Below are 25,369 nucleotides of genomic sequence, written 5' to 3' on the forward strand. Positions count from 1 at the left end.
TACTTCTTTCTCTCATGTGCAAGTTTTTAACTTAGTCTATTTTACTTGATGTAAGTATAGTTACTCTTGCTCTCTTTTGGTGACCATTTGCAGGACATAACTTTTTCACTCTTTCATTCAATCTATGAATGTCTTGAATGCTAAAGTGAATTTCTTGTAGAAAGCATATGATTGGGTATTTTTTTTAAAAAATGTATTTATTCAGTTACTTTTGATGGGGGGTTTAATACACTTGCATTTAAAGTAATTATTTAAGGAATGGATTAACTATTGCATTTGAATAGTTTTTTGTTGTTAGTTTTGTATTTCTTTTGTCTGCATTTTCTTCTTTATCTGTCTTCCTCCTGTTTTTTTGATGTTTTGTACTGATTACCTTGAAGCTTATATAAAATATCTTATAATTGTAACAGTCTATATAAACTGATCACTTAAACTCAGTCCTAATTATAAGCCTCTAACGTGAGGCAGGGATTTTGGTGAGGTTTTTCAATCTTCCTACTGCCTTTGATGAGTCCGGTTTTATATCCTCTTGTAGTATAAAAGCCATTCAGTGAGTTTTAGATTTTTCACAAAGGAAATTTATCTGTGAATTGTTGCTAAACTGGTATGTTTGTGGACAAGAAGAAGGGTCAGAGCTTGCTGCCCTGCCATCTTGCTGATATTGCAACTATTAAATTTTCTTATTATTATAGTTTCATGTATCTTGAGACAATACCGAGATTTTGCATAAATCCAGGGTGCATCATTACAATAGAAAGCAATGTAAATGGTGCCCTCTAATTGTATAATTCTGTTGTCACTCTGTTAGTATATTTTGTAGACTGAATGAAGACCTGGGTTAGGATGGGAGGGAAAGATCATGAAAGGATAGCCAGCTATTGAAGTTAAGCCTTGTCTTTAGTATCTCATTGTGACTTGATTTGTATTTTTCTAATGTCTAAGGGTATTGAACACACTTTCATGCACTTATGGAATATTTGCATATAGTCTTTGAAGAAATGTCTGTTTAAATATTTGGCCAATTAAAAACTTGGCTTTATTTTTTAAACAGTTGAGCCTCTTGTATATTTTTTAATATATGAGTTTGTTATATATTCTGGATATATGTAGTTTTTTTGTACATATAATTTGCAAATAATTATTTTTGCTGGTGCTCTTTACAATAAAAATGTTTTTAATTTTGATGAAGTACAATTTATCTTTTTCCTTTATTGCTTGTGATTTTGGTGTCATATCTAAGAAACCATTCCCTAAGCCAAGATAACAAAGACTTACATTTAAGTTTTCTTCTATGAATTTAACAGTTTTAGCTTATACTTAGGTAAAGATCCACTTAAGTTAAATTTTATACGTTGTTAGAGGCAAAGGGTCTAATTTCATCCATTTAGACTTTGATATCCAGTTATACTGACACTATTTGTAAAAAAAAAAAATTATTCTCTATTGAATTGACTAGGCATTTTTGAAAAAATTTAATTAATTAAGTGAGGATTCCAAGATAGTGAAAGAGTAGGCAGAGGGTGCATTAGTGACTCAGTTCTCTGGCATTGAAGCTAAAGCTTTCCCACACAATCTCTCAAGACTAAGATAGGGAAGATTTCACCTCATGCAAGATTCTGTAGAAACTGTCCAGACTGTGGAAATACCACATTCTAGCTTGCAGAAGCCACACCCACCAGAATCTTGGTGGCCACAACCTACAGAGGTCTGTGAAAAAAGTCAGGACAGAATGACATCAGGGGCCATTGGGTAGGAGCCATACCCACCTCCCTATCTAAGCCCTGAATTGCCCCAGCCTCAAAACCCTATCAGAGGTTTTATTCAGTGGCCAAGCACAACAAGCAGACAGAGGCAGCAGGAGGCAATTGTCAGGGAATCTTTGACATTTTCCTGACTTTCCTCCAGGCCCAGTGTGGGTAAAAGCCAGCCTAGGTGTGCAGCTTAGTATTTCTATGTGCACCTACACCCAGCAAAGGCAGCCACAAACACTAGTTTGCTTGTAGCACCAAGAGGTTGCTGAGGGCCAGTCACAGAAAGTTCCCCCACTGGTCTGCACTGGGTTACCCCCAGGGAGGCACAGGAATAACACATTCAGTGGTCAATAGTGGAGAGCATTGGATCAGGACCCAACAACCCTTTCTGATGGTGTGTTCTAAGGAGGGCTCTTCAGACAACAGGCTGAGCTGAGGAAATTCTGCATTCTGTGGTCAGCACCAGCACAGTGGCTCATGTGCATGGAACAGGGTGGAGCTTCACAAGCAGCAGGCCCAAGTCCCAGATATCCACCTCTGCTGCGTTAAATTCCACAGGGAGAAAGGAGAGAGGTTTGGAGCACAAAAATTCAAGGTGTGGGTTCCCTGGAGCCTATAGTTGAGACCAGTCAAAGTGTTTAGCCACCTTCCAGGGAGACACAGTCAGCTCCAGGGAAGGGCTCCCTTGATCTTCCTCCCTGAGACCAGGGGCTCCTCAGCTGGAAAAACTTCTGCAGAGAGGATTGTTAGCCCCATCCAATCTAAACCTGCTGCTTACTTCACTGGGGAGAAATGGAATTGAAGTATCCAGCACTCTCTGAAGGGTTAGGCTCTGGAGTAAGAGCTACATTTCCCTTACTGAGCTGCTAACTAAGAGACTTCTGAAGGAGGGGTTTCACTAACATTATATGCCAAACTTCAGCTGCACTAACCCACCTTGAAACCTGTAGACAGGTTAGTGGGGGGAAGCCTGTCTGAGTCCACACTATAGTCTTTCTACAGAACACTCTGTTGGAAGACCAAGAAGCTACAACAAGATGTGGAGCAGTTGAAAAATAAGGATGTCATATGGAGCTTGGGGCTTTTACAGAGCTGTTGTCAGCTCTAAGCAGGAGGAAGGTGATCCTTATACATATGTTGGCCCCTCCCATATTTCCCAGGCACAGAAAATGCAAACACAAACAGAAAGCAGAGCTCCAAACTGGTAATCCATAGCAGGTTACAAACAATTGCTGACACTAAACCATACCTGAATCCTGTCCAAGAAGACTCAGAACCAGTAGTGGGTGGCCGACCACACCAATGCTAGACTTAGCTAGCAAAACAAGTGGCACACCCAAAGGAGGAGTCCAGCAGGCACCAGATACTGTGGAGAATAAATTAACTCAATAGGACAAACACTGCACAGCATCTAATACTTTTGATCAAGGTTGACCCATAAAGCCAACTAACCTGCAGGTATAACCCCACCCATGAAAGGGCCAATTGCATTCAATGCTCACATTTTGCAGGAAGGTAAATATAACCCTTAAGAAACATTTCTAGAACAAGTAATTCAGGTGGCCTGGAGGTCAATACAACTAAGCCCATCTTCTTCATAAAAATGCTACAACAAATGTCAAAGTCAAATCAGAGCTATCTAATACACAGACAATTTGGGAAGACAAAGAAATTTGACTCAAATGAATCAATAAGAGAAATCCCCAGGAAAAGAACTAAATAAAATATAAGTAACCAAACTATCAGATGCAGAGTTTAAAATAATGATTAGAATGCTCAAGGATCTTAGAGCAAGAATGAATCACCACAATGAGAACTTAAACAAAGAGATAACATAAAAAAGGACATTGAATCTTAAAAAATAAACCAGTTAGAAATGACAAATACCATATAAGAAAATAAGACTGCACTAGAAGGAATCAACAGCAGACTGGATAAAGCAAAAAATCAAATCAGTGATTTAGAGGACAATATAAATGTAAGCACAGAAACAGAGCATCAAAAAGAAAAGAGGCTCAGAAAGATTAGGAGACTCTAAGAAACCTGTATGGCAACATGTAGAGTAAGAACATCCACATGATAAGGGTTCCTGAAGGAAAAGAAAACAAACAAGGGATAATTTGTTTAAAGAAATCATAGCTGAAAACTTCTCTAGATTGATGAAAGAAAAAGTCACACAAATTCAAGAAGCACAGAGAGTCTCATTAAAGAAGAACCCAAAGAGACCTACACCAAGACACATCATAATTAAAATGCCAAAGTTAAGAGACAAAGGAAGAATATTAAAAGCTGCAAGAGAAAAGCAGCTAATTGCCTACAGAGGAACTCCTGTAAGGATGATATCTGACTTCTCAACAGAAACACTTCAGACCAGGAGAAGTTGACAAGAAATATTCAAAGTGATGCATAACAAGAATCTACAACCAAGCCATCATTAAAATTGAAGGAGAAATAAAAAGCTTCTCAGACAAAAAAAAAAAAAAAGGCTCAAGGAGTTATTACAACCAAACTAGTACTGCAAGAAATGTTAAAGGGCCTGCTATAAAAAGAGCAAAGGAAAAAAGAAATTAAGAGAAAGGGGATAGTAGGTTTAAAGATTAAAATGGAAATAAATACATATTAATAATAACCTTAAATGTAAATGGATTAAATGTTTCAATCAAATGACATAGGGTAGCTGCATGGATAAGAAAACAGGACCCACATATATACTGTTTACAAGATACCCACCTCAGAACAAAAAATATACATAGACTGAAAATGGCGGGAAGGAAAAAATATTTCATGCAACTGAAAATTGAAAAAAAGTAAGTTGGGGTAGCAATACTTATATCTGACAAAATAGGCTTTAAAACAAAGGCTATGGCAAGGGACAGAGAAAGTCACTACACAATGATAAAGGGCACAATCCAACAAGAGGATATAACCATTGTACATATTTCTGCCCCAATATAGTAGAACCTAAATAAATAAAGCAGATTTTGATGGACATAAAGAGTGAGATCGACAGCAATACTATAATAATAGGAGATTTTAATACCCTACTCACATCAATTGATAGATCCTCCAGACAGAAAATGAACAAAGAAATAGTGGCATTAAATGACACATTAGATCAACTGGATTTAATTGATATCTTCAGGAGATTTCACCCAAATCAGCACAATATACATTATTTTCAAGTGCTCATGATACATTTTCTAGGATAGACCACATGGTAGGACACAAAACAAGTCTCATTAAATTAAGATTGAAATAATATCAAACATCTTCTCTGACCACAATGGCATAAAACTAGAAATCAACTATTGATACAATAGAAAAACTGAAAAGCATTCAAACACTTGGAGGCTAAATGGCATGTTATTAAATAACAAATGGGTTTACAATGAGATCAAGGAAAAGATAAAAAAAATTACCTGAAACAAATGAAAATGAACATAAAACAACCCAAAATCTATGGGACACAGCAAAAGCAGTCCTGAGTGGGAAGTTCATAGCATTACCGTCAGACTTTAAGAAGCAAGAAAAAGCTCATGTAAACAATCTAACCCTGCACCTAAAAGAATTAGAAAAGAACAACAAATAAAGCCCAGAGGAAGTAGAAGAAAGGAAATAATAAAGATCAGAGTGGAAATAAATGACATAAAAGCTAAAAGAAAACAAAACAAAATATCAATGAAACCAAGAGCTGGTTCTTTGAAAAGGTAAACAAGTTGACAAATCTTTAACCAGACTTATCAAGAAAAAAAAAAAGAAAGAACCCAAATAAGTAAAATTAGAAATGAAAGAGGAGAATTAACAACTGTCATCACAGAAATACAAAGGGTTGTCGTAAAATACTATGAAGATCTATATGACAAGAAATTGGACAACCGAGGTGAAATGGATAAATTTCTAAAAACATATTACCTTTCAAACTAAATCTGAGAGGATCAGAAAACCTAAGCAGACCAATTACAACAAATAAAATTGATTCAGTTGTCAGAAACCCCAGCAAACAAAATCCTGGACCAGATGGCTTCATAAGCAAATTTTACCAAACATTCAAAGAAGAAATAACATCTATTCTTCTAAAGCAATTCCAAAAAATTCAAGAGGAGGGAAGACTTTCAAGCTCATTTCTTGTGGCCAGGATTATCCTAATTTCAAGATTAGATAAAGATACTACAAAGAATGAAAATTATAGCCAATATCCCTGATGAACATAGATGCTAAAATACTCAACAAAATATTAGCAAAATGAATCTAGCAATATATTAAGGGGGTCATACACCATGATCAAGTTGAATTTATTCTGGGGAGGCAAAGTTGGTTTAACATCCACAAATTAATAAACATGATACACCACATAGACAAAATAAAAGATAAAAACCACTTGATCATACCAATAGATGCATAAAAAGCATTTGATAAAACCCAGCACTCATTTCTGACAAAAACTCTTAGCAAAGTAAGAATAAAGGAAACATACCTCAACAAAATAAAGGCCATATATGACAAAGCCATTGCCAACATCATATTCAAGATGCAAAAATTAAAAGCAATCTCTTAAGATCAGGATCAAGACAGAGATGTGTGTTATCATTACTCTTATTCAATCTAGTACTGGAAGTTTTAGTCACAGCAATTAGACTAGAAGAAGAAATAAAACGTATCCAAATTGAAAAGGAAGAAGTAAAACTGTCATTATTTTTAAATAACATGATACTGTATATGTAGAAGCCTAAAGCTTCTTCAAAAAAACTACAAGAACTGATAAATAAATTCAGTAAAGTAGTAGCTGGATATAAAATAAATAGCTGGAAATCAGTTGCATTTTATACACCAATAATGATGTATCAGAAAGAGAAACCAGGAAAATAATCCCATTCTTAATTGCTTCAAAAAGAATAAAATACCTAGGAACATTTTAAACAGAGGTTCAAAAGACCTGTACTCAGAAAACTATGAAGAACTGAAAAAAGAAACTGAAGGAGGTACAAACAAGTAGAAGCATATACTGTGATCATGGGGAGGAAGAATTAACATCATTAAAATATCCATATTACCCAAAGCAATTTACAATTTAATGCAATTCTTATCAAGATGCCAATGGCATATTTAACAGAAATAGAGCAAATATTCCAAAAACTTATATGAAACCACAAAAGACCCCAAATAGCCAAAGCAATCTTGAGAAAAAAGAATAAGGTGGAAGGAATCACATTATCTCATATCAAGCTATACCACAGGGCCATAGTAACCAAGAAAGCATGGTACTGAAATAAAAAGAATATATAAATCAATGAAACAAATTAATATTTGACAAAGGAGTCAAGAACATAAAATGAGGTAAAGACAGTCAATTTAATAAATGGTATTGAAAAATTGGACAGGACTACCTTCTTACACCATACAGGAGAATAAATTCAAAATAGATTAAAGACTTAAATATTACAGATGAAACTATAAAAATCCTAAAAGAAAACATAGGCAATAAAATCTCAGACATTTCTTGTAGCAATATTTTTCAATTATATCTCCTCAGGCAAGGGAAACAAGAGAAAAGATAAACAAATGGGACTATATCAAACTAAACAGCCTTTGCACATGAAAGAAAACTATCAACAAAATGAAAAGAATGGCCCTGGCCAGTTGGCTCAATGGTAGAGCGTCGGCCTGGCGTGCAGAAGTCCCGAGTTCGATTCCCGGCCACTGCACACAGGAGAAGCGCCCATCTGCTTCTCCATCTCTCCCCCTCTCCTTCCTCTCTGTCTCTCTCTTCCCCTCCCGCAGCGAGGCTCCATTGGAGCAAAGATGGCCCGGGCACTGGGGATGGCTCCTTGGCCTCTGCCCCAGGTGCTAGAGTGGCTCTGGTCGCAGCAGAGCGACGCCCCGGAGGGGCAGAGCATCGCCCCCTGGTGGGCAGAGCGTTGCCCCCTGGTGGGCGTGCCGGGTGGATCCCGGTCGGGCGCATGCGGGAGTCTGTCTGACTGTCTCTCCCTGTTTCCAGCTTCAGAAAAATACAAAAAAAAAAAAAAAAAAACACCCACTGAATGGGAGGACACAATCTCCAAAACACCTGATAAGGGATTAATATAAAAATTTATAAAGAATTTATTAAACTCGGCCCTGGCCGGTTGGCTCAGTGATAGAGCATCGGTCTGGCATTCAGGAGTCCCGGGTTCAATTTTTGGCCAGGGCACACAGGAGAAGCGCCCATCTGCTTCTCCACCCTCCCCCTCTCCTTCCTCTCTGTCTCTCTCTTCCCCTCCCGCAGTCAAGGCTCCATTGGAGCAAAGTTGGCCCGGGCACTGAGGATGGCTCCATGGCCTTTGCCTCAGGCACTAGAATGGCTCAGGTTGCAACAGAGCAATGCCCCGTATGGGCATAGCATCACCCCCTGGTGGGCATTGCGGGTGGATCCCGATCTGGCACATGCGGGAGTCTGTCTGACTGCCTCCCCGTTTCCAACTTCAGAAAATAAAAAAGAAAGAAAAAAGAAAAAAAAAAAGAAAAAAGAATTTATTAAACTCAACACACACACACAAAAAAAACTCAATTGAAAAATGGACAAAGTACCTGATAGACACTTTTCTAAAGAGCACATACAGATGATCAATAGACATATGAAAAGATGCTCAATGTCACTAATCATCAGAGAGAGGCAAATTAAAACCAGGAGGGGTTATCACCTCACATCTGTCAAAATGGCTATCATCAATAAATCAATAAACAAGTGCTGGCCATGGTATGGAGAAAAGAGAACACTTGTGCACTCTTGGTGGGAATGCAGATTGATGCTGCCACTGTGGAAAGCAGTATGGAGTTATCTAAAAATGTGGGATTGCTTTTGACCCAGCAATCTCACTTCTTGGAATATATCCTAGAATCACAAAACACTAATTCGAAATAATATACAAACCACTATGTTCATTGCAGCATTATTTACAATAGCCCAAAACTGGAAACAGCCCAAGTGTCCATCAGTAGATGAGTGGATTAAAAACCTGTGGTGCATTTACACAATGGAATACTATGGGGTCATAAAAACCAAGGAAATCTTGCCCTCTGTGGCAGCATAAATGAATTTAGAGATCATTATGCTAAGTGAAACAAACCAGTCAGAGAAAGACAAGTACTATATGATTTCACTCACACATGGAATCTAGTGAACAAAATGAACTTACAAGCAAAATATAAATAGTTTCATGTATATAAAGCAGGGTGGCAGCTGCAAGGGTGGGAGAAAGAGGAAAGATAAAGCAAAAAAAGACAAAAAAAAATGGACACAGACTACAGTGTAATGATTTCATGTTGGGGGGAAATGGATGAGGGAATAGGGGGATTAATAATGAATGAAGACGTTACTTGGGGAGTGAACACACAATACAGAGCACAGAGATGTGTTGTGGATTTGGGCACTTGAAACCTATAAAATTATGTTAATCAGTGTCCCCAATAAAATTCAATTAAAATAATAATACCAACAATAATAATAAATGCCAAAAAATTCTCTATTACAGGAACACTTGAGTCCTAACAATGTTAAAAGAAAAAAAAAACTTCCTTTGGCTTTTTCTTTTCCCTTTTGCTTGCTCGGTTTAATGATAATGCATGAAACTCCTCAGATTTTAGTGCAACTTATAAAAGCACGTAGGTCTACTAACTGTTCCTGCCCTACATTTACTCTTTACTCTAGCCTTTTCCCAGCATGTCTAGCTAAACATTGGATGGGGGCATCAAACTATCAATTCTACTGGTTTCACAAGATACATTTCACAAAGTACATTTTCCTAGGTGTTAATGAATGCTATTTTCCCTTTCTACAATCAGAAAACTTTCTATGTACCAGTAAGTTGGATAACAGTGGGGTAAAAATAAACTAAAGAAACAGTTTTCATTATCATAGAGCCTCTCAGAGTCCTTAGCATGTTATTGTAATTTTATTTTCTATTACACTACAAAATAATGTATTATATGACCATATACGGCCATTCAAGAGACTCGCTGACACCAACTTCAATGACCAACTAAAAAGCCCAAGCATATGATGGGTTCACTATATTTAGCTGGCAGATAAGAGAACACAGAGAGAATGTATTCATTTTCCTAATCAGAACTCAATCACATGACCACATTTAACAGCAAGGAAGGCTGGAAATGTTGGCCAACACTTGGCACATATGCAAAAAGAAATGGTTGTGATTGAAATCTACTGTGTTCTTTTTAAAAATGAGGGTAGCTCATTCAATTCTTTGATTTGTACATCCCACAGGTTCTCCAGTGAAGGATGGAATATGACTATATATAGATAGATATACTTAAATCTCTTCTATAGTTAAGGATATGATGTATCTACCATTCTTTCCTCAAATTCTGTGTTTTACTCTTCATCATCTGAGCCCTTTGTTCTTCACTATACATGGGGTCCTCGGGTTACAACAGTCTCAACATACGATGTTTCAAGTGTACAATGGTTGCTCCCATAAAAACTTAAAAAAATTGAGACGTGTTTCGTCTTACACTGTTAGCATTGTACATAATTATGGACTACATGGGCGAACTCGTTTGGGTACACAGTGGAAGAATATGCAGTATCTTGTACAGCACAGTATATTTATGTCCTTTTCCTTTCTCTGTGGTTTTGTTCTGTTTTTATTTCTAGATTATGATTTTACAACTGTGTTAGGATATGTAAGTGACTTAGACTAGGGTGTGTTACAATTTACACCAAAATTGGGGTTACGCCACTGTCGTAGGAACAGAACTGTGTTATAACCCAAGGACCCCCTGTATATATTTAAAAAAATTATTTTTCTAAAACTTCCACATAAAACAATCATTTGGGGATTAAGTGCTTTTTTTCAAGTGCTTAAAGCAAATTTTTTTTTCTCTAAATCCATAATGTGTTCATATTATCTACATTTTTCTCAGGTTATTCCTTTTTAAAAAGGACTCATATTTGTGTACTACTTTATAATTCTCACATCACTTTTATGGGCAAAATTCCATTTAATCATCATACCTTTGCTAAGAGGTATGCATTAATGCCCTTATTATATAAATAATCTGCAGATAGTGAAGTTCAGTGTACCTTGTTACTGTGACTGAAAACTAGTGTGATATATTTTAGGGAATACCTCACAGGATTCACTGGCACAAATTAAAATCAAATAAGATTGCAGTATATTTTATCTTAGTCATTCAGGGGCAATTTTGGTAACTCACCTTTATAAAATAAAATGTATATTAAAAAGGACTTATTCGTGCTTATTGCAATGTATCCCTAAATTCAAGAGTATTGTTTTTAGGTCCCTGTGCTAAATACCAAGATTACAAAGAGACTTAAAAATTGGCTTATCTTTTTTATAGATCTTTAAATCTAACAGGAGAGACAGATCTTTTCTACTTAAGATCTCTGATTAGGCCCTGGCCGGTTGGCTCAGCGGTAGAGCATCGGCCTAGCGTGCGGAGGACCCGGGTTCGATTCCCGGCCAGGGCACACAGGAGAAGCGCCCATTTGCTTCTCCACCCCTCCACCGCACTTTCCTCTCTGTCTCTCTCTTCCCCTCCCGCAGCCAGGGCTCCATTGGAGCAAAGATGGCCCGGGCGCTGGGGATGGCTCTGTGGCCTCTGCCTCAGGCGCTAGAGTGGCTCTGGTCGCAACATGGCGACGCCCAGGATGGGCAGAGCATCGCCCCCTGGTGGGCAGAGCATCGCCCCTGGTGGGCGTGCCGGGTGGATCCCGGTCAGGCGCATGAGGGAGTCTGTCTGACTGTCTCTCCCCATTTCCAGCTTCAGAAAAATGAAAAAAAAAAAAAGATCTCTGATTAAGAAATTAAAGAAAATAAGATTAGAGAGAAAACAATAGTGATATCTGAATGTCAAGAAAAATATTAAGTTTTTAAATGTAGGTAACAGAAGCCAATTATTTCATAACAATTATCCATATAAAAAAACATTTTCTTTATTTGTATACTCTCACTAGAATATAAGGTATGATCTAGGCGATCATATGCCAATCAACTAGATAACAGATGAAATGGATAAATTCCTAGAATACTACCAAAACTAATCTCACCAGAAATAGATAATCTGAATACATACATAGCAAGGAACTGAATTAACTTTAAAACTTTACACAAAGAAAAACACAGGTCCAGATGACTTAGTTTGTAATCTCTACTAAATGTTGAAAAAAAAAATAACACATATTATTAGCAAACTCAAAAAGTAAATAAATAAATAAAGAGAATACTACATAGATTAGTTATGAGGTCAGTATCATACTAATACCACAACCAGGCAAGGAAATAATAAGAAAAGCAAGCCAAGAGCAATATTCATTTTGAATATAAAAATAAAAATCTTGAATAAAATATTTAGCAAACCAAAACCTGTAAGATATAAGGAAAGATTATACTCCATGACCAAATAGGATCTATCCCATATATGCAGAATTGTTTAACAGCCAAAAATCAATCATTGAACTAAATAGTACTAATAAAATAAATGACAAAAGAAAGCATAATCATCTTAATAAACAGAACTTGACAAAATAGACTCCTTTTATAATAAAATCACCCAAAAAATTAGGAATAGAAAGAAAATTCCTCAACTTAATGAAAGAGATCTATGAAAAACTGACATCTAACAAACAACATGCTCTACAGTCAAAGATAGACTATTTTGATCTAAGAGTAAGAACAAGTATATCTGATCCAGTCACTTTTATTCAATACTGTGGTAGAGATACTAGCCACGAATATTAGACAAGGCAAAAATAAAATAATAAAATAAAATAAAGTCATCCTGATGGTAAAGAAGTAAGATTAAGTCTATTCATAGATGATTAGGTATTGTGTATTGAAAAGCCAAAAGGATCTCAAAATGAAAAAAGAAAAATCTTTCAGAACTAATAAACAAGTTCAGCAGCTTACAAGACCCAAGATCAATCTACAAAATTCAACTTTTATACATTATTAGTAAATAATCCCAAAATTAAGACTGCAATTCCATTTACAATATTACAAAACATATTGAATAATTTGGAGTAAATTTAAGAGAATAAATATAAGGCAAAATACCAGCTGTTATTTATTTATTCATTTAATTTATTTACATATTTTTTCTGATATTGAAAACTGACTCTAAAATTTATATAGAAATGAAAAAGTTCCAAATAATCAAGACAATGTTGAAAAAAAGAAGTTTGATGACTCAAACTTTCCAATTTTAAAACTTGATACAAAGCTACAATAATCAAGATAGTATGATATAAACATAAAGATAAACAGACTACTGGAACAGAATTGATAGTCCATAAATAAACCTTTACATTTATACATTCACAGTTAATTAATTTTCTTTTTTTGTTTTCTTATATTCCTTTATTTTTCTTTTTAAATTTTTTTGTTTATTTTTAATTTTATGTGTTAATGTGGTTTCAAGTGTCCCACTCAATATAACATGACTCAGCCACCTGTATTGTGTCCCCCATGCCCCATGCCAAGTCTCTTTCCATTCCCATCTCATACCATTTGTCCCCCTCCCCCTACCTCTGTATCTCCCTTTTCCCTCTGGGACTTGCTTCCCTGTTATCTGTATTTCTATGTTATTTATATGTAATTTGGCTAATCCCTTCACCTTCTTTGATCCTGCCCCTTTATCCCCCTTCCCTCTGACAGCTGTCCTTCTGTTTCTTATGACCCTACCTCTGTTTCTATTTTGTTCCTTGGTTTATTGTGTTTGATTCCACATATACAGGAGATAATATGATATCTCTACTTGGAATAGCAAAATAATCTCCAGGTCCACTCATGCAGTCACAAGAGGTAAGATTTCCTTTTTTTTTTTTTTCACATCTGCATAGTATTCTATTGTGTATATGTACCACAGCTTTTAAATTCATTCATCTACTTTCAGACAGTTAACCTGTATCCAGATCTTGGCTATTGTAAACAATGCTTAAATAAATATGGGGGTGCATATCTTCCTTTGAATTACCATTTTGGATTTTAAGGGTTTATTCTTAAAAGTGGGATAGTTAGGTCATAAGGCAGTTCTATTTTTAATTTTTTGAAGAAACATTGTACTGTTTCCACAGTGGCTGCAATAGTTTGCATTCGAACCAGCACCACAGGAAGGTTCACTTTCTACTCACCCTTGCTAGCATTTGTTGTTTGTTGATTTGTTGATGAGAGCCATTCTGGCAGATGTGAGGTGGTAGCTCACTGTGGTTTTAAATTGCATTTCTCTGATGATTAGTAACATTGAACATTTTTTTACATACCTATCGGTCATCTGTATGTCTCCTTTGGAGACATGTCTATTCAGGTATTTAGCCCACTTTTTAATTGGATTGTTTACCTTTCTGAAGTTGAGTATTAGAAGTTCTTTATAAATTTTGGTCATTAACCCCTTAGCAGATGTATCAGGGAATGTGTTCTCTTACTGAGTGGGTTTTTTTTAAATTTCATTTTGGTAATAGCGTCTGCTTTGCAAAAGCTTTTTAGTTTGGTACACAGTATTTCCATTTGTTTATTGTGTCCTTTATTTCACTTGCCAAAAGAGATATATCAGCAAAAATATTGCTACAAGAGATATCACAGAGTTTACTGCCTATGTTTTCTTTCAAGATTTTTATGGTTTCATGACTTACATTTAAGTCTTTTATTCATTTTGAGTTTTTTTGTGAATGGTGTAAGTTGATAGTATAGTTTCATTTTTTTCATATAACTATCCAATTTTGTCAACATCATTTCTTAAAGAGACTGTCCTTATTCCATTGTATACTCTTGCCTCCTTTGTCAAATATTAATTGACCATAAAGTTGTGGGTTATATATTTAGTCTCTGTTCTGTTCTGTTGATCTGTATGCCTCTTCTTGTTTTTTTTTTATTCATTTCGAGAGAAGAGAGAGAGAAAAGGGGATAGGAGCAGGAAGCATCAACTCAACTCCCATATGTGCCTTGAACAGGCAAGCCTAGGGTTTTGAACCAGTGACCTCAGCATTCCAGTTCGAGGCTTTATCAACTGCACCACCACTGCACCACCACAGGTCAGAACTGTATGCCTGTTCTGTTGCCAGTACTAAGCAGTTTTTTTTTTTTGTTTGTTTATTTTTTTGACACAGAGAGAGAGTCAGAGAGAGGGAGGGATAGATAGGGACAGACAGAAAGAAGAGAGATGAGAAGCATCAATTTTTCATTGCGGTACTTTAGTTGTTCACCAATTGCTTTCTCATATGTGCCTTGACAGTGAGGCTACAGCAGACTGAGTAAACCCTTGCTCAAGCCAGCAACCTTGGGCTCAAGCTGGTGAGCTTTGCTTAAACCAGAGGAACCCGCACTCAAGCTGGTGACATCAGGGTTTTGAACCTGGGTCCTCTGCGTCCCAGTCTGATGCTCTATCCACTATGCCACAGCCTACTCAGGCCCAAGCTGTTTTGATTACAATGGCCTTGTAGTATAGCTTGATGTCAGGTAGTGAGTTACCTCCAACTTTGTTCTTCATTTTCAAGATTGCTGAGGCTATTGGGGTTCTTTTTTGGTTACATATAAAATGTTGGAATATTTTTTCTGGATCTGTGAAGTATGACTTTGGTATTTTAACAGGAATTTTATTGAATCTATAGTTTGCTTTGGGTAGGATGAACATTTTAATGATGTTAATTCTTTCTATCCATGAACACGGTATATGCTTCCACTTCTTTGTATTTTCCTCAATTTATTTTTTCAATATCTTATAATTTTATAAGTACAAGTCTTTTACCTCCTTGGTTAAATTTATTCCTAGATACTTCATTTTTTGATGTCGCAATAATGAAGGGAATTGTTTCCTTAATTTTTCTTTCTGACAGTTTATTGTTGGTGTATAAAAATGTCACTGATTTCTGAATATTAATTTTATATCTTGACACTTTACTGAATTCTTTTATCAGGTCTGGTAGTTTTCTGGTTGAGACTTTAAGGTTTTTTATGTACAGTATATCATCAACAAATAATGACAATTTTACTTATTATTTTCCAATTTGGATGTCTTTTTGCTTTGTTTTGTTTTATTTTCCTTATATTGATTTTAAAGAGTTTGTTATATATTCCAGTTTAATAATATTTTGTTCCAGTCTGTGACTTGCTTTTTCATTTTCTTACCAATATCTTTTCAAGAATATTTTAGAAAACAAATAAATTTTTAATTTTGATGATGTCTAATTTTAAATTTTTATATATAACTTTGTATTTTTTGCATCATATCTAAGAAATCTTCGACTGACCCAAATTTTATAGCTATTTTAGGTTTTATATTTCAGTCTACAATCTATTTTGGCTTAAATTCTATATGATGTGAGATTGAGGCTCTTTTTATTTTATTACTTAATTTTTGGCATGTACATATTCAATTGATCCAGCACCATTTGTTGAGAAACATCCTTTCTTAATTGAATTATCTTGGATTCAATAATGTAAAATAATAGACTACACATGTTTGGGTCTGTTTGGGTCTTTGTCTGATCTCTCTGTTTCCAACTATTAACATTTTGAAATTTAAATAGAGGTATATATGGTTTTATAGAACTAAAATTACATCAGTTTTTTATTTATAGTTTCCTTCTTTTATTATATTATAATTATCTTTTCTTGCATCAAATAGTATTTTAAACTATATTTTAATGTTAAATATATTTTTATGTAAGAATTTCATGTTATAGATGAAATAGAATATCAGCTTAATATACAATAATATATTAAGATGGACACATTTTTAATTTAAATGTGTTTTTTCGCCTTAAATAAAACTAAATAAAAGTTAAATGCTCCTAAAAAGCATTTAAAAATAATATTAAAGTATAAATTCTGCTATCAGTAGTACATAAACACAAAATAGAACTGTTTTCAATGGAAGATTGATACAGACAGGTTTGACAGGATTATGTAGATCTGAAAAAACAACCACATTTGTTCCTTATGGTACATCTAAAGTCTCACTTGGTTATGGAAAAACAAAAACAACTAAAACAAAGACACCTCATTAGCAAAAGCTGTAACAATGAGCACCAGAGCAAGGAACACATTTTCAGCCTGTCTTCCATAACAGAATACAAGGTATTTCATGTGCGGTGCACGTCAATTTCTAGGTACATTCCTGCCAGCTAGAAAGCATGACTATAGATGTCCAGCTACTTACTCACTTTTTCCATAACAAAGAAAGAATATTATAGCAAAGGCTGATCTGCGAAGGAAATCCTTTTAGATTTATTTGCATATCAGAAAGCATCTCAGCCTTGCCTGCTTTCATTGTTCAGAATTGTCACATTCTTCTTTTCTGTGTGTACTTCTTTTCTGTGTGGCATTTTTACTGAACAAAAGAATCAAACAAACATACCAGTATGGTATGACTTCCTGTCCTAAAGCACATCTTCAGTACACTTTGATCACAGACTCTCTGCATTAGCATTCTGTATAGGAGTAAAAGAAAAGGTATTCATACTGCAGAAGGGAAACTTGCCCAAAGTTTTAATGAATTATTGTTTGTTCAAACAATTGTCAGGTGTTTGAAATCATTCTGTTGATAGTACAGTACTATGCATGTTTTATGAGTGGCAGTTAAACCTACATACAGAAGAAAATCTATCTTTATATAATATACTATTGTACATTTTAAAAATCTGAACACATCTGTTAACTACAGTTAAAATGAATTGACTTCAACCTGATTTAGAACCACTTGCTTTGATTCCCAAACATTTTAGAAATGCTTCTATACAGCTACATATTAGTTAAAAAATTGAAAGCAACTGTAGAATGAATTGTAAAAACACACACACACACAAAATCTATGTTCACCATAAGCCCATGTAGAACTATATATATTCATTTAATTACTGTTTTCTTTATTTCAACTCTAAAAGCTTGGGTAATTACTAAGGTTGATGTTGACAGAAATATGCTGAGGGAATCATTGAAAGCCCAAAGGGCAGTAAAGGCAGCAAAGGCTGGCATTTGAAATGTGGCTTAGTCTCTGAAACCAAATTGTGGAAACTTACAAACCAAGGTTTCACTAAGGGGAATCCAGGGCTTCTATGCAATATACTTAGAAGTTTGTTTCAGAAAATTCGGTTTCAAAATTGCATTAGACATGCTTAGAAATGTATTCATGAATTGGAGATTGTTTGAGATTTAGTTATTTGTATCTTCTTCATAGTTAAAAGAAAATGTTACATCACAAAATGTCACTCCTAAATATGCAAAAGAAAAAATTTATACAAACTACAAGTTCATAATATTTCTTGAACCTAAAATGAAATATCAACTTTAATTAATTAGTCTAATGATATTACAGATCACTAACGTAATGACACTGAAAGAGGGAGGGAAGAACAGAATTAATATAATTAATTTTGGAAAACAGTATTCTGATTATACATTGTAAGGCTAAAGACAATAATAACTGTATAAAAACTGTGCTTGTGTAGTGAATACATTTCTTTCATTGAGGAAAAATTGGATAGCTGCAAAATATTCAAGTATTTACAAATTACTTATTAAGTATAAAGGAAATCTTACAGTAGAAATGTTTGGCCAATTAGTCCGATGTTACTTGCTGCCTTATTTTATTATCTATCATCTCTCTATTATCTATCTATCTATCTATCAATCATCTATCTATCAATCTACAGAGAATGACATTATATGAAAGTGCATTCATTTATCTAATAATGCTTTATTAACATAAACTTATTTTTAGTTTATATAAATATAGAAAGTGCAATGAAATTAAACTTCTACTTACATCTTTGTGCAATTATGTATCATACATATTCAAGACTGGGATAGATATGAGTTAAAAGGTAGGATCATTAAAAAGTGTATATTCTCATATGTAATTATCTGGTCTTTTGTTCATATTTGTTTTTTGGAGTTTGACATTATAACCATGTTATTAATGTCCAAATGATTCCTGTAAAGAATTTTGATTTTGAGTAATTTGACTATAGTTAGAAGTGTTCTTTTTTTGCTTTTTAATTTTGGGTAAAATTATCTTTATAAAATTTAATTACATAAGTATTAACTAAAAGCATCTTTGTTGTAAATATTTTAAATAATAAACAATTATTCAAAATAAAGTATAATATAGCTTCATATCTTTTTCTAATTTTACTTTATTTCCAGGGATAATCACAGGCAACAGTCTGGTGTCCATAGTTACCTTCTTCTATATTTTTCCTGTTTGAGCTGTCATTGTCAAATTTTGTTAAGATATTGTGCTAAGTTTGAAATAAATTAATTAATATAGAAGATTTACTGTTTCCTATATATTTTCATTCAATTAAATATTATTTAATTTATTCATACAGTAAATATTTTAACATCTACTATGTGTTAGGTACTCATTTCAATAATAGGAATATAGTAGTGAAAGAAATTATATAAAATTTTTGCCTTCATGTCATTGTATTTAGGAGATTTTATATTATTTGTTCATAAATAATAAACAAGTAGATTATATGATAAGTAAATTATGATCACTGATTGTGAGAAAAACTCAGTGATAAAAGGTTGGTAGTGTTAATGTAGGCCATAGCTATTTTAAACAGAGTGGTTGAGGTCAGGTGGTAGGCATAATAGCTCCCCAGATATGTATACACTAATCCCTGGAACCTATGAATATATTGTTATATAGCAAAAACAACTGTGCAGATAAAATTAAGGTTATAGACTTTAAGATAAGGAGATTATTTTGGGTTATCTGGGTGGTCACAGTTTGATTACGAGTCCTTAAAGCAGAGAACTTTCTCCAGCTGGAGGTAGAAGGGAGAGTCAGAGAGATTGGAAGTAGGAGGAGACAAAGACTTGTTGATTTGAAGATAGAGGAGTTAACATGATAAGGAATGCAGTCAGCCTAACGGCTGACTGACAACCAAAGAGAAAACAGAGATGTTGGTTCTACTGCTGCAAGGAACTGGATGATCTTGGAAGCATAGTTTTTCATAAAGACTCAAGGTAAACACCTGTACTGTCTGATACCTTGATATTGGGTTGAAGTTCAAAGTCAAGGAATGGAAGGCTGTGAAAGGCTGGAGATAGACAACAACATGTGGAGCTTTATGCAGATAGGATGTGCTGTATTGGCACTGGCAGCCAGATGCAGTATGGCTGCAGCAACAGCAGCAACAGCAGCAACCTGACACAGTGCACAAGCATTTTAAAGTAAAATCACAGAAAGGTGGCACCAAGCCATGATTTAAAAAGTGAGGGTAACATTATCAGTTATATAAGGTGGGTGTGCATGTGTCCCATCCCCGGCCTGTTTTCCTTAGTCATGTATGGCTGGTTCTGACATAGCGATCTATCCACACTGACTCCTTCTTGTGCAGGCTGTTTACCAATTCTAGGGAAACCAGCTTCCCCACACTCCACCCCTTAAACAGTCTGCACTTGGGAGGGTACATGAGCCTACAGTGGTGCCCTTCGAGCCCAGAGACCACAACAACAGTATAGGGAGAAGTAGCTTATTACTAGGAGGCCTACCGCAAAAACCAGAGAAACTATAGTCCACCTCCAGGTGGATGTTAGGTCATTCTACCATATCTGAGGAGGGTCCTGAGAGGACCTGTATAGTATGCACCTCAATATCTATTTCTTGCAGAGCTTAAGTTACATTTCTTTGATTATCTGGTATATATAAAATACATACAACACTTTACATGGACGATAGTACATGGACCTCCTTGGGCAGCTGTCATGAGATCCAAGGCCATCTTATTTTGTAACACTACCTGACATATCTGAGTATTTCATCCATCATCAGATTTAGGGCCTGCTGGGTTTGATTCAAAGCCTGAGCTGTGTGCTCAGCTAAGGCTGTCACCTCTAACTCTACTTTAATAGCACACCCTCCAGGGAAAAAGACAGCTAAAGGATAAAAACACTAAGCAGTATGTTTCTCTCTATGCCAACCGTGGTATACCATGTGTGGGATTTCTGGCAGGGTCTTCAGGACATGCCCTACAATATAAGGTCTCCCCTAAGTACACCTCCCAGTCCAATTGGTAGGGAGATATGGCCATTCATTTGTACACCGTAAAAACCCACATATAACCTGGGGGTACAATGTACCCTAGTTTGGTGCTGGTGTACTTTTAAGCATTCTACCAGAGGCCAGGCTTTGTTACAAGGGTGATATTAGCACACAGCTCTTTGAGGATCCACCCAGCCATGCAATTCCTGCCTCCTTTTGCTGCTCTATGCAATGGGCAGACTTTGTATGGAATTCTACTTGCTCCTTCAGAAGCCAACCCCACCCATTCCAAATTGTGATAATCATGTTGTAGCAGTGTATCAATAGCATGTGGCATCTTAGGCCACCTGTTGGACAGGTCTTGAGTAGCTAGCCAGGACCAGTTGTCTGCAGTCGCTAGTTGGATGCTCCACAGGCAGTTCAGCGAACACCCAGCAATGAGACACGTTGTACACTTGAGCACAGTTGTGCATCCAAGGCACGAGACTGTGGCTGAAATCATCCTGGCAAGAAAGACAATATGGAAAGAAACACCATTATAAGCAGGTATGTTCCTCCAGAAAGATGTAAGCTACTTTTTCATCATGAGATAAGAGAGTAACAGGCCAGGCAGTAGGGAATGTCCTGGTCAGTGATACCATACTAGTTCCCCCTAAGGATTTGTGTTGTGGGAGTAGGGAACAAAACTGGTACATGGGTAACAGGCCAAACAGCCACAGTGAGGGTGTTTTTCAATAAATTACTCTTCTAGTTCTATGGGGAAGAAACTTTAGTATCAGGGGCCAAATGATAAGAGAGGGGGAGACTTATAAATGATACTCTAGCCCCATCTCCCAGGGAGTTACTGAGGCAATCCAGGGAGCATCAGACTCAATGGCTATCCATGACCATAGGGCCTCCTCTCCTTCTTTCAGAGGTGGGGGTCTGGCAGGAGCAGGGTATCTGCAGGGCAGTTTCTTTGCTTTAGCAAATCATCCTCTGGACTTACTTTCAAATGCAGAGCTTGGGGTCATCCCTGTAGATTCCCATCTACCAGGGACAACCCTGTACATTTGGGCTGCTCTTTGAAGAGGCACATAGTGGAATTTATGCACTGTGTCTTCCCCTTCAAGCTGGGGCAATCACACCCCAATTGTAACATTTTCTTTAACAATCCATTCTACCATTTAATCATTCCTGCTGCTTGGAACCTATAGGGAACATGGTGTTGCCAGGTCACATTCCTCTCCTTGGCTCAGGCTCATAGCAAGCACCCATCAAAGTGGTTTCTTTGTCACTACCAATGCTCAAGGGATGCCCATACAGGGCACACAGATATTTCAAAACCCATATATGAAAGTTGTCTCCTGTGTGGCCTTCTTGGCAGGGTATGCAAACAGAAAGCCAGTGGCCATGTCCACAGCTGTCAAGGTGTAAACATGGCCTTCATCTGCAGGCAGGGTCCTATAAAATCTATCTGCCAATGTTGCAAAGGTGCTGCCCCATGGGCTACCTGCTTATTCTTGGGCTGCAACCCAAAACTCTTGGGGTGTGTCCTTGCACAGGCTGGACACAGTCATGCCACTTGTAGTGTATCCGTGGGGACCACCTCAAATCCCCAGTGGTGGGCTACGTGCAACATGGTTCTGGGATCAGCATGCCCCAGGTGCCAAAACAACTATATGGTGGTGTCTGTTGTGGGAAAGGGGAGACTACGTACCTGTGCCATGGCATTGGCTTCATCATTTCCTGGGCTTGGGAGGAGTTGATGTCCACTTAAGTGGTAAAAAACACCTTTTTTGTGGGACCCAGAACCCACAACTTCTGCCACATAGCCTGCCCCCAGACTAGGCAGTGCCCCACAAACCACTTCTGTTGCTCCCACTGCGGGAGCCACAATGTATGACCTCAGTACACAGCTCAGCTGTTTGTACCAATATGTACAGCCTATTTTCCTTAGTAATAACTATCCATGCTGCCCATAGCTCAGCCCACTGGCTGCTTTGCCCTGTCCCTGATTTGACCCACATTTTGTCCATGTCTAAGCAGAAGGCCACTGCGGTCTAGCTGCTAGGATTCTCATGGCTGAACCCATCTGTCTACCAGGCCTCTGGTGGTAAGGGAGGCATCCTTTTACAACAGGAACTGGGAGTGACAACTCCCTGCACAGCATCCAGCAACTCTGCAAAGGTAATGGGGCCCAACACTTGTTGCAGCTCCTGGATCAGAGGGCTAGGGTTCAGTACAGTTCTTTGTTCCAGGTGGGTACTCCACTTAGCCAGAATAAGGGTTAGTGCTATGCTCAATTTGAGCATGGACATCCATGAGTGTACCCATCAAACCATAGAGTAGGCAGTGTGGACTTGTATCTGCCCTTGCAAGATAATGGATTTATAGACCTGTGAGGTTGTATAGACAGCTACTAGCTGTTTCTCTACCGAGGAGTAGTGAGTCTTAGCACCTGTACATAATTGGGACTGGAAACCTATCCCAAGTGCACTGTTGCCTGGTTTTCAGACATGGGCCCCACCTAAACCCATCAGGGGATACAGTAACATCTAACTGGAAAAACTTAGTGGGATCAATCATTTGTAGGGCCTGTGCCTGGGCCACTGCCCACTTGGCTTCATTAAAGTTCCTGAAGTAACAATGGCCATAGTAGGCTTGGGTAATGTGGAGATCAAATGACAGGGTCGTAGAATGACACATCGCATATGGCAGAATGGGAAACAAAAGGAGCTTAGGTGAGCCCTAACAGGGAGGAGCCCCAGAAATTCAAACAAAGCCCACTATGGCCATTGTTACTTCATGTGTAACAATGTCTCTGAAGTCCACTCCCAGACTGCCTTCTTCTGACACAGTGATATAGAGGGTGAATGGTCTGGGTTAGTTGGGCAATGAACACATGCCAATACCCCACCAGACCAACAAAGTTTTGTAACTGTTTGGCCATTTTCGATTTGGGTATATGCTTAGACTTTCACTGCTTTAGGGATTACTTTGGTCTTACCTGACCAAAGTTGTTCCAAAAACTTGACAAATAAACCAGGTCCTTACACTTTTCTGGCATTGATGGTCCAACCCCATGTTTCTAGGGCACCTTTCAAACTCTTTGTTGCTCTCTCCACATTTATAAGAGAATTAGAGGTTAGCATTACATCATCAATATAGTGAAAGAGACCCACCATGGGTGGCTTGGCCCATGAGGCCACCAAACCATGGCAAATGGTTGGGCTGTGCAAATAGACTTGTGAAAAGACAACAAAAGTCCATTGATACCCTTTCCAGATGAAGGCAAACTATTCCAGGGTGATGTCAATAGAGAAAAAAGTGTTGGCCAAGTCCACTACATAATGGTAACATCCCAAAGTCAGAGTCAACCAGTCCATTAAATCCAGCACCAATGAAATGGATACAGGAAATGGAGAGTCATCTTGTTCAATTCCTGGTAGTTAACTGTCATGTGCCAGGTCCTGTCAGGCTTCTTCTCTAGCCATACTAGGGAATTAAAGGGGCAACGCAAGGGCCATATTATCTCAGCTTTCTCTAGTTGGAGGATAGTCTCCTATCTCTTCATGTCCCCCAGGCAAACAATATTGATGCACCTTCACTATTTGCCTGAGGGTAGGGAGCACCACAGCCTTGTGATGTGGGTGGTCTCTTAGGACTGGTTATATGGCTTGCACCTGCAAGTGGAACTCTCCTTGTATGGTGGCAATTATAATAAGCCCTTTCAAAACATCCATCCCTAAAATATACTCCAGTATAGGGGCAGCATACACTCACTGTGTGAGCTCACAGTGGCAAATGCCCAATATGAATAAGGCCTGTTGCATTCAAACTGTCCGGTCACCATAACGATCTATGGACCCCAAAAACCTCTCTGGGTTTCCATACAATAGACTACAGTCTGCACCAGTGTCCATAAAAACCAGGACATGCTAAATATTTTAGGGGGGGGGGGTCAATAGTTAATTCAACATGTGGCCTTCGGTCTTCTGGTGTCTCCCCTAGTTGGATGCCTCAGCCTGACCCCTGGTCAAGGACGAAATAATCCTCAGGATTGCTCAGAAAGACTTAGAGCCTTAGAGAGCATGCAGAAGTTTTCCTGGCTCCATGCTTGGTGGCCTTCCAGAACCTTTGTTCCTTTGACAACTGTTGCCATAAGACCAACAGGACATGATCATCTGTTGATCTATTTATTTTTTGTCTACCCTGGTTGCTAATATATCAATTCACATTTGCAGGCTGGAGAATTTCTGGGGCTCCTTCCTGTTAGGGCTCACCTAAGCTCCTTTTGTTTCCCATTCTGCCATATGTGATGTGTCATTCTACGACCCTGTCATTTGATCTCCACTTACCCAAGCCCACTATGGCCATTGTTACTTCATGTGTGCATTGATCCACATATGGTGTGAGGATGGGCACCAGAAACTCAAATGCTGCAGGTGGCTCGTAAGCCAGGATCAAGTCATTCATGCAGGTGGTAAAGCGCTCATCATTTGACCCCTGGAGGTTCAAATTAAACATTGCATGGTGCATACCCATCTCCTGGATCACCTACAGCAGGTCAACATAGGTGGTCCACTTAGTCACCCCTTGAGAAGTTCTCTGGAGTCATGCTAAACTCTACG

Source organism: Saccopteryx leptura, chromosome 6 (genome assembly GCF_036850995.1).
Source record: "Saccopteryx leptura isolate mSacLep1 chromosome 6, mSacLep1_pri_phased_curated, whole genome shotgun sequence".
Taxonomy (NCBI): domain Eukaryota; kingdom Metazoa; phylum Chordata; class Mammalia; order Chiroptera; family Emballonuridae; genus Saccopteryx; species Saccopteryx leptura.